This window comes from Mustela erminea, chromosome 2, assembly GCF_009829155.1.
Source record: "Mustela erminea isolate mMusErm1 chromosome 2, mMusErm1.Pri, whole genome shotgun sequence".
In the NCBI taxonomy this organism is placed as follows: Eukaryota; Metazoa; Chordata; class Mammalia; order Carnivora; family Mustelidae; genus Mustela; species Mustela erminea.
In genome coordinates this window covers 110,023,909-110,034,650 of record NC_045615.1, presented here as the reverse complement: position 1 = coordinate 110,034,650, position 10,742 = coordinate 110,023,909, and the positions used below count along the sequence as shown (strand labels likewise).

The following is a 10,742-nucleotide window of genomic DNA, read 5'->3' as shown; positions in this document are numbered from 1 at the left end:
GGGTATTCAACCTTTCTGATGGAGGCGTAATATTCCATTGTATACATGGACCATATCTTCTTTTTTTTTTAATTTTTTAAAAAAGATTTTATTTATTTATTTGACAGAGATCACAAGTAGGCAGAGAGGCAGGCAGAGAGAGAAGAAGGGAAGCAGGCTCCCTGCTTAGCAGAGAGCTGATGCAGGGCTCGATGTGGGGCTTGATCCCAGGACCCTGGGATCACGACCTGAGCTGATGGCAGAGGCTTTAACCCTTGGAGCCACTCAGGTGCCCCGGACCATATCTTCTTTATCCATTCGTCTGTTGAAGGGCATCTTGGTTCTTTCCACAGTTTGGCAAACGTGGCCATTGCTGCTATGAACATTGGGGTACAGATGGCCCTTCTTTTCACTACATCTGTATCTTTGGGGTAAATACCCAGTAGTGCAATTGCAGGATCATAGGGAGGCTCTATTTTTTAATTTCTTGCACTCTCTTGCATTTCTAGTCCTGTCTTGTGTCTGCCTTTCAGAAAACCTAGCCTAAGGTATCTCTAAAGGAGGTATTAAGAAATAGTGCTGGAAACTTCAGATGAATATTCATCATGGTACTTTTCAAAAGAGTGAAAAATGGGAAATTTCCTAAAAATCCAACAAGAGGAAAATGTTTATATTAGTTGTGGTATCCCCACAAACTAAAATATCATGCAGTTATTTAAAATTATGTTTTTAAGATTATTGATAAGAAAAAAAGGTTTTATATACATGTATATAATGTTAAAACGATACAAAATGTTAAATATAGTCTTATCACAATCTTATTTCAAAATAGTTTACGTATGCATAAACTAGGAAGAAATATGCCAAAATGTTAGTGATTGTTTTCCTGGGTGACAGAATTTCCTCTTAATTGTCTTTTAATTTTTAAAACTTTCTATAATGATTATTACTATAGTTATAAATGGAAAACCACTTTACAACTTAGCAAATAGATTGCTCCTTCAGTTTTATTTAAATATGATATATAAAATATATGGTATATCTGGAGGATTTTTCTATTTTACTGCTTACATTTTCAAGTGATCTCTCACTTAATTCGTCTTTGCAACTCTTGACTTGTTCTTGTGTAGCTCTCTCAGGGAAAGAGCGTTGGTATTTCAGAAGAAACGAGTCAATAAAAGAGTGTGGTATAGTGATCCCAAGAAGAAATGACCCATGGAGTCATGTTCACTGTTGTGGGAAGACTTCCTAGTTCCCAGAGATTGGAATGAATGACTGCGCACTCCCAATGTCCTCAGCTTTTATCCTGACCACTCAGCATTCCTCACTGAGAATCGTATCCTAGGTACACACATTATTTGGGAAGCACTTTGAGGGCATGTATTTTGTGTCCCTCTCAATACTTAGTGCCTGCTTCCAACCATGGCAAGCATCTGATCATGGCCTGGATCATCAAACTGAATCATCTATCATCCAAAAAGCAACCTAAAATTTTTTTCTTAACTTAAAACAATATCATTTTCATACCCTTTCTGTTATTTCATACCAGAAAGTGTAGGTGGATAGTCTTTGATGTGGCTACGCTTGGATAATTCTTCTGGACTTGGAGTTTCTCTCTTTCTTTCTTTCTTTTTTTTTCCCCCTCAAAGATTTTATTTATTTATTTGACAGAGAAAGACACAGCAAGAGAGGGGACACAAGCATGGGGAGTTGGAGAGGGAGAAGTAGGCTCCCTCCTGAGCAGGGAGCCTGATGGAGGACCTGATCCCCAGATACTGGGATCATCACCTGAGCAGTTGTTAACAACTGAGCCATCTAGGTGCCCCTGGAATTTGGAGTTTCTAGTCACATATTGCCGATTTATTCTTCTATGACTTTGCACATTCCACTCTCTTGGGTTCGAATGTTACACAACTTTCATGCTTCCACCTGATGATGGAGTGCTGCTGTGCATGCCCAGTTTTATGGCGTGGTGGGTCAAGTAACACCCAGTTGATGATAGGTAGCTCAGGTCACAGTGGAAAACTTGGTAGCCCCTGGTTAATCATTTAGTTTCTACTAAGGTCCTATAGCAGCTCAAGAGCTGTTTTGCAAAAGGAGAGTAGTTATTCCCAGAAGATGGCAAGGTGTTGCTGGAACATCCTAAGTCCTGTGTGATGACTCACCACTAAGAACCCATCAAAGGCTCCATACTGCATTCCTGTCTGCCACTGCCTCTCGGAGCTCCGCTGGATCTGCCGGATTACATGCCCCAAGTGACAGAGCAGCTTGCCTGGCAGCCTGGACCTGTGGAGAGCGCTCTTTGTTCTGGGACCTAGTCCAAACTATCAACTTTTTGAGTCACACACCTTAATAAAGAATAGGTTGCCTCCAAAATCCAAACACCCCACTAGGCACCGTGCCTCTTTTTGTAGCAGATGTAACAATTTATCTCTAAAAGTCCTATACCACTGAATCCCTAGAAATCTCACTGTGATAGGTCTTTGAACTTTTGTTGGATTTATTTCCTGTCTTACATGAAAATGTTTATTTATTTACCTTTTTTTAAATAGATTTTTTAAATTTACTTATTTGTCAGAGAGAGAGCGAGCACAAGCAGGGGAGCAGCAGGCAGAGGGAGAAGCAGGATCCTCACTGAGCATGGAACCTGATGCTGGACTCGATCCCAGGATCCTGGGATCATGACCTGAGCTGAAGACAGACAACTGACTGAGCCACCCAGGCATCCCATGTGAAAATGTTTTAACCAGTAAGTCTAGAGTCAGTGTGACTTCTTATTCACTAGGACCAATCAACATAGTGTTATCAGTATAATGGACCAGTGTTTTCAGTATAATGGACCAGTGGTGCTCTGAGTGGTGAGCCACAGTGACGTTTTGGGTTTCCTAGAATCAGTGTCAGTTCAGAGCTGAGGTCCAGTAGTCCTCTAAAGGTCTGATTATTTTCTTTTCCCCAATGCACGTTATAGATAGAAGGCCATATTTAGAAGAAAGCTGAGAGAAAAATAAACAGTATAATTTTTGGCAGTGTATCACGATGCTTCTTCAAAGGGACCCAACCTCCCTCTCACTTAAGGTGTTTTGGGTCTGTAAAGTGGCTCAAGTCTGAGAATTGATTGAGGAGCCATGACTTTCTGTTTTTAAGATTCAAGTTATACTCTTCTTCACTTAACCTAGAACTTGTCTGCTTATACAGATCCAGAAAGAATTTAGTAGACTTACCATTTATTTCACTTTCAGGAATACCATGGTCAACTAGTCAATGCTGTAGCTCTCTGTGAGTCAAACTATAACTCACATAGTCATATGTGACCAGCTCCTAATTTGACGCTGCTTTTCATTATGGTAACCTCATTCACCTTCTCTTTGGTAACTGAGTGCCTCCGTTTGGCCCATGTCATCCTGGGATCCAGTTGTTCCCATGAATTTAGGTTTCCCGATTTAGTGACTGGCCTCACCCACTGTGGGGTCAGAACTAGGGAGAGTAGTGATCACAGAGCTCGGCAAGGTCACTGATGTTCCACTCATAGGTTTACTTCGTCATTGTGAAAGGTGTCTTATGGACCCCTGTCCCCTGAAGTGTTGGGGAGTAGGTCTTAAATGGCAAGTCCACTCCCAGTCTCTCTGTAAGCCTTCAAATCCCTCCATCTACAATGAACAAGCTGGCCCAGCATCTCCACCTCCCTCACTGTGGATTCCCTTTTGCTCCATGTCTCAGCCAAGAAACCAAACAGTTAAAGTCTTTTCTAACTCCTTAAGCTGCAGCATTAAATGCAGAGTCTCTTCTTAGTGAGCCCAGTTTGTTCTGACCCAACTTTCTGTTCCTTCCACCACTATCCCATACCCTTAATATCTATTCCTAACATGTTCCCAGATTTCTCCCAGTATAAGTTGGAAAACTCAAGCAGTTCCTCCGCAGTTGAGTGCATGTCCCCATAGGTCACACTTCGTACCTCACCTTTAAGGGCCTTCTGGGATTCGAGTCTAGTTATAGGTTTAGAAACAAAGACGGGTAGTGAGTAGGGGTTAGTTCTGGGGGAGAATCAGTATTGGCTTGCATAACAACTGTCTCAGGGGAGGTCATTGCTGTTTCCTCAGATGACAAGGGTTCATCCCCTCAGACAGTGGAGAAGCAGCTCACCTCTGGAGTACGAAGACCTATTTCACTAATAAAGAGGACTCATTCAGAATTCAGGGGCTCATTGTCCCCACCTCACCAGAGTTCTCACACATATCCCCATTTCAACTTTCAGGATTCCATTCCTTCCCAGTTTCCCTACTTTAATAATAGACATGCTCTGAACACACAGAAGATTTCAGGTCATTTATTCAGTGCTGGAGCTGAGAATTTGAATCCCAGAGCTTCTCCCTTTTGTTCCCCACTTTGTTCAGGGACATTAGGAACAACCGGTCAATCCTATTATATTTGTTAGTTTGATGGAAGTGTTTAATAGTGTCATATACACAGTCACTCAGTTGTTGTTTCCTTTAAGTGGGTTATTGGGAATACCCATTGGTGATATTGTGTGTGTCTCTATTGATTATGCCTTTGCCCGTCATATTGACATATTGACATATTGTGTATGTCTCTAAGATTATGCCTTTGACTGTCAGCAATCTTTACTACCATAAGTAGAGTCATTAGTGTCTTTAAATCTGATTGGATTAGAGAGCCTATTCCACACTTCAGGAACGTATCCTCAAAACTATTCCTCTAGAACCACTCTCAGTTTCAAAATCTGTCTTCGTCGCATTCTCCAGAGAAACAGAACCCATAGGATGTTTATTTCCATCTCTGTCTCTAACTCTATAAGGGACTTATTATAAGGAATAGGCCTCACGTGATTGTAAGGCTGACAGATCCCAAGATCTATGGGTCAGTCAGCAAACTGGAAACACAGAAAGCCATTGTTTCAGGTCCAGTCTGAATCCTGTCTTGAGACCTAAGAAGAGCCAATTCAGTTTTAATTCAAAGGCAGGAAAAATTCTTCCTTACTTGTGGGAGCATCAAGTTTTTTCTTTTTAGACCTTCAACTGATTGGATGAGGCCCATCTACACTGGGGAGGGTCACTGGAGAGGGCGATCTGTTCTACTCAATCTACCAATTCAAGTGTTAATGGCATCTAGAAACACCTTTACAGACACAACCAGAATAATGTCTGACCAAATGTCTGAACATCCTCTTAGCCAATCAGGTTGATACATGAAATTAATCATCACATTCCCAGCTCTTGCCTAGTACATGATATATCACGATGCCACCAAATGTTTATTCAACTGAACTGAGCATACAGGACATTGTGTATATAAAATATTGACCCATTTTGAAATTAGGTTGTAACTGATAAAATGTCTCACAACATATGTTTTGAAATGATTGGTACATATCCATAGATGCATCCAGACTTAGCATGTCACGATGTGCTAAGTACAAGAGACCACGTGGGAGCTAGTTTCTCTTCAGATGACTCAGGACATTTTGGGCTAGTTAATGAGTCAAAGAAAAAGTTGAAATGTAGACTGGGGAGTTGGGGAAGACCCCTTAAGAAAGTGACATTTCCATCCAGACCTGAAAGATGTCTATCAAGTCATTGTTTTTCTATAACTGTGGAAAAATCAGAAAACAGCCGAGGATCTATCAACCTCCAAACTACACACCACACAACAGTTGCCCTTGCACCAGCTCCTAGTGGAGGCATCACAGCTGGGGGCCCTGCACATATGCTCCCAGAGGTGAGCTGCTGGGTCCTCTTCGAGTGTATGCATGGAGAAAATCGGTCGCATTTCACCTTTTCCTTCATATCGTGAAGTATTAGGTAAAACTTCTTTCATGAGGGTGAATCATGCTTCCTAACAGAAGAACTACGTCAAAATTGTATGTGGACCTGGTCCATTCAACTCATTTATAGAGCCTTTTGGCAACATGTACAACCAAAGCTTTACTTGGCACATACCCTTTGCCTTTAGGTGACTTTACTTTTGGTTTTTTTGTTGTGATAAATGTAGATGCACAAAAAGATATGGATCACCACCCACAAAGAGTAACCCTGGGAGGTGATGGATGTGTTCCTTAGCTTGATTGTGGGAAATACTTCACAGTGTGTATATATATCAAATCATACACCTTAAAGTAGATACTTTAAGTAGATACAAATCTACACCTTAAGTAGATACTTTTATTGGTCAGTTATACCTCAGTAAAGCTGGGGGAAAAGAGATGATATACTCATTCAAGAATTGTTGTATTAGAGAAAAATTGGAAATAATGCAAATATGAACTCTAGGGGACATTCAGATCAGTTAAGGTCTATTCACGTAAGGAAATCCTCCTCAGATCTTAAAAACGATGTGCAGAGAACGAGGTAATGACAATCCACTTGAGAAATAAGTAGATAAAAGCAAAAAGTGGACTGATAAAGCAGTGGGTAAATGAGAAGTCCCCAGCAAATAGTAGGGACACTAAGAGCAGTTTTCAGGAACATGGGAGTTTCTTCAAGTTACCTTAGCTATTAAATACTTCAAAGCTGATGGCAAATGACAGGGGGAACCTGGTCAGTTCTAGAAAATGTACCATTATGTGCAGTTATTTTCCAAAATAAATTGTTTGATCTTGGATTAGGATAGGGCTTTTATGAAAGAAACACACGCACGCACATCCGATGTCAGTTTCAATAATAGAGGGACACAGAAGTCAATTCCGAGCAGGCTCAGGCGTTCTGGCCTCCTTTGTTCACAAATGATTGTCCAGGTCCAAGTTGTACCATCGAAGATCATCCGTGGCAGGCTTAGGAGACTTTGTGCAGCCACACCGTCTTTCCTCCAGCTTTCGGCGTGTCTGCTGGAGCCCTGAGGTCTGCAGCCAGTCTGCACAGGGAAGGTCCGTGAAGCTCCAAGGGAAGGAGAGGGAGGCAGGAGGCAGGGGCCTGCGATGGCTGAGGGAGGCTAGTTCTGGCAGGTTGGGCTGGGAGGCAGGCAGCAGGAGCAGTAAGGTGGGATAAAACAGAGCAGGAGAAAAAGGGGGATATCACAGATCACAGTTTTCAGTCTGTTAGAAAAAAATCTGCAACGGTTAGAGATTTAGCTGGCATAGGTTGCCATTTATTCCTTTGTGAAATATTGGCCACCCATTTCGTTTCTTGCAAACACAGTGTGTTTGGTGGTGTAATACAGGTGCACTTGTGTGTATGATTGGGGAAAGGGTGCCACATAAAGATTAGTAAGATATAGAACCAGCCTTCAGTGATCTTACCCATAATTTGAGAAGGAGGACCATATTCTGTGTAAGGTAGCTTCTTCATGCAGAGAGGGAAAGATATCTAACTCAGCAGGGACATTGTGAAAGATATAATTTTATGTAAAGCACTGAAGTCTGCATTTGCATGGCAATTAACAGGCAATCAGTAAACGATGCTATTATTATTATTATTGTTATTAGTCTTATTAGTACAGGAAGAGATAACATACAGGATCTCTCTTTGCATTTCCTTCCAGCTCATGAGGTAAGCAGGCATCTTTGCGCTTGGATATCAAAGGCTTTGCGTACCAGACCCATTTCCTGTCTATTAAACTTCCAGGGCCACTATACCACATACTGGGTGGCTTAAATCATCAGCAATGCATTCTTTCAGAATCCTAGAGGCAGGACCATGTTCCCTCTGAAGGCTTTGGCAAAGAATCTTTCCTTGCCTCGCAGCTTCTGGTGGTTTCTGGCAGTCCTTGGTGCTCCTTGGCTTATCAGGGCATCAAACCAGTTTTTGCCTCCCTCTTCACATGGCTGTCTTCCCTTTCTGTGCCTCCGTGTCTCCAGTCATTGGATTTAGGTCCAGCCTAGTCCAATAAGTTCTCATTTTAACTTCACGACACCCATGAAGACCTCATTTACAAATAAGGTCATATTCACAGGTATGAAGGATTAGAACTTGAACGTATATTTTGGGTGGACACAGTTCAACCCACTACACCTTCCTTCTGCTTAGGACCCTATCATTTGGTCAGGCACCTATATTTAATTTTTTTTTAAGATTTTACTTATTTATTTGACAGAAAGAGGTCACAAGTAAGCAGAGAGACAGAGAGAGATGGGGGAGAAGCAGGCCTCCTGCTGAGCAGAGAGCCCAATGTGGGACTCAATCCCAGGATCCTGAGATCATAACCTGAGCCAAAGGCAGAGGCTTAACCCACTGAGCCACCCAGGTACCCAGGCGCCTAGATTTAGAAGGATGAACTCTGGCTCAGGCTGGAAAGGAGAACATGTGACAGGACTGGCCACTTTCTTGGCCACAACGATTGATTTAGATGTGGATATTTATGTCTAAACCGGGCAATGAGAGTCAACACTGGCATTTTTTAAAAAATATTTTTATTTATTTGAGAGAGAGGGAGAGCCAGAGAGAAAGAGAGAGTAAGATAGAGAAGCACGCTCACCACTAAGCAAGGAGTGCAATGTGGGACTCCATCCCAGAACCCTGGGATTGTGACCTGAGCCAAAGGCAGATGCTTAACTGACTGAGCCACCCAGGTGCCTAACCCTGCATTTTTACTGAATCTCTTATAGAGGAAACTTCTGTTCTGGCTGGGCTAATTTGGACGGATCAAAGCTCAGCCCTGTTTGTGGTCACATATGGACAAAGCCTGTCTGTGAGTGAGGAAAGCTTGTAGGGCTTACTTTGGGCCCCTGGATCCTATTGTAACTGAACTCAGATACTTCTAACTTTTTCAATGACATAAGCAAAAAATTCACTTTTTTTTTCTTCTTTGCTTATGATACTTTTTTACTTGTAAACAAAAAGAGTTCCAAATGATACACTGTATTGTCTCATTTATACTTTTGTTTCTTCATGACAATATGTGTTGCATATCCATGAGGCCACCCCATATACTAGTTCTTCTCTTTTTAAGAAGCTCACAACCTAATGTGGATCTGGACAAGGGCTGTGGACCAAATTGGTTGACAGAATCAACAGGGGGACGTCATACTGCCTAGGTTCAGAGCCCACGCCATCAATTACCAGCTGAGTAACTGTGGGCAAGTTACTCACCCCCTCTCTTCCTCATCTATAAAATAGGAACAGATTCATCTTTATCTTACGGGATGGCTATAAGGATTAAATGAATTAATATTTATAAAGTGCTTAGAACAATGCCTGACATTTCATAACAGCTATATAAGGGATTAGTTATTGTTACTAAGTGTTCTTCCTTGAGTCCCATAATGGCCCTATGAAATTAATACTATTACCTCCATTTTACCAATAAAGAAATGAAAGCTAACTTCAGTCATACAGTGATTGTGTGGAATCCAGTTCATCCAATGGGAAAGAAACAACACTGAATCCTGAGGGCAATGTCTTTGATGCTTGACCACATGGTCTCCTGTAGGTTGCACATCTCAATAGCAGCTCTGAGATCTTTTGGATACTGAACAATTCATAACAACAAAGGGTCTGATAGGTGACAGGATCCTGGGAAAGGGTTCTCTGAAGGTATAAATATTTGCTTTTTTTTTTTTTTTTTTGCCGAGTACTTACCACATTACCAGACTTGTAGTAAATACCCAATGCATGCTTTCTGAATGAATAAATGAATAAATGAATGAATAAGAATTGTATACATCCTTACTAAATGGAGGGGCTGGCCTGGAATTAGGGGATGAAAAAGACTAGGACAGCTCTCCTGGGATTCATTCTGATAAGTTTTCATCCATTTAGTTTACTAAAACATACTGAGCACCCACAGTGCAAAGCAGCACGTTACATTGTGAGAATAAACAGGTGGATAAAACCAACACATCATTTGCACTCATAGAATTCACAAACTCGTAGTGAGCACAGGCAACATAACAAGCAAATAACAAATGCAGACACGGTTACTAATAGTGATCAGGGGCAGAGACCAAACCAACAGACTTCAGTGATAGAAAGTGAGGAACCGGGATCAGCTGTTAGGTCATTTGATTTTGGATGACCATTCCAAAAAGGTAGTAGTATCTTGAGCTGAGTCTGAGAGCTAAGGAGAGATATTCATGCCCGGGACAAAGAGAGGAGGGTTTCTAGAATCTAGAGGAATGAGCTTGGTGTGTACTGGGAATGAAGCAGAAGGAGAGTCATGGGAAGAAACAGAGGTGTGGATGTGGCCGGAAGGCGAGGAGAGGGCCAGCTCGTACACAGTCTGAGGAAGGAGGGTCCAGCACACAGTGGGCCCTCAGCAAATACTTCAGGAGTAATGATATAAATATTGGGTGGTCCATGCTGTGGGTTGGGTTTTACTGTTGATACTTGAGAAATGAGTTGTTTTCGGTGGCTTCGGGCTTCCTTAGTCATTACAATTACTTATTAGATTTGGTTTCGTCAGAAGGACATTAGAGAATGGCAGTGAACACCACAAGAAGGGAAACCCAATACGTCTTCAAAACTGCAGGGTAGAAACAGATTTTCAAGCTCTTTGGCACAGTCAGCAATGTCCTCCTCAACCACAGACTGACTCTGTTTGTAAGTCTGAAATGCCTGAGCAATGGCCTCTGGTACCGCAGAGAAGATGGCCTTTAGGAATCCCACAAAGTCTTCAGTCATTTTCATTCTAGGTGAAAGCCAAGAGCAACAAGTTTTTCAGTCTCTGTTCTGGGTCTTCTGTTTCATATGTTCCAGAGAGAAGTTTCTGAGCAAAGGTACACTAGGGATGCCATTGAGTGAAATCAACTTCCCAAAGCAGAGTTCAGTCCTTGGGTCTGTCTGAGTCCAATCTGTCCTCCTCATGTCTGCAAGTCA

General features: G+C 41.9%; 1 long non-coding RNA gene across 3 annotated transcripts in view; it reads right to left on the bottom strand.

Annotated features, from left to right (window-relative positions):
- The window catches only part of LOC116584913, a 169,174-nt gene that overhangs the window by 148,944 nt on the left and 9,488 nt on the right, over positions 1 to 10,742 (bottom strand). The window contains exons 2-3 of one of the 3 annotated variants that reach the window (XR_004283376.1): positions 4,375 to 6,940; positions 4,255 to 4,340 (exon numbers count right to left, since the gene is read on the bottom strand). The exons of the other annotated variants lie outside the window; for them this stretch is intronic. This is a non-coding gene — a long non-coding RNA (uncharacterized LOC116584913). Of the gene's footprint in view, positions 1 to 4,254; positions 4,341 to 4,374; positions 6,941 to 10,742 lie in introns of those variants that run through there. 3 annotated transcript variants of the gene reach the window in all.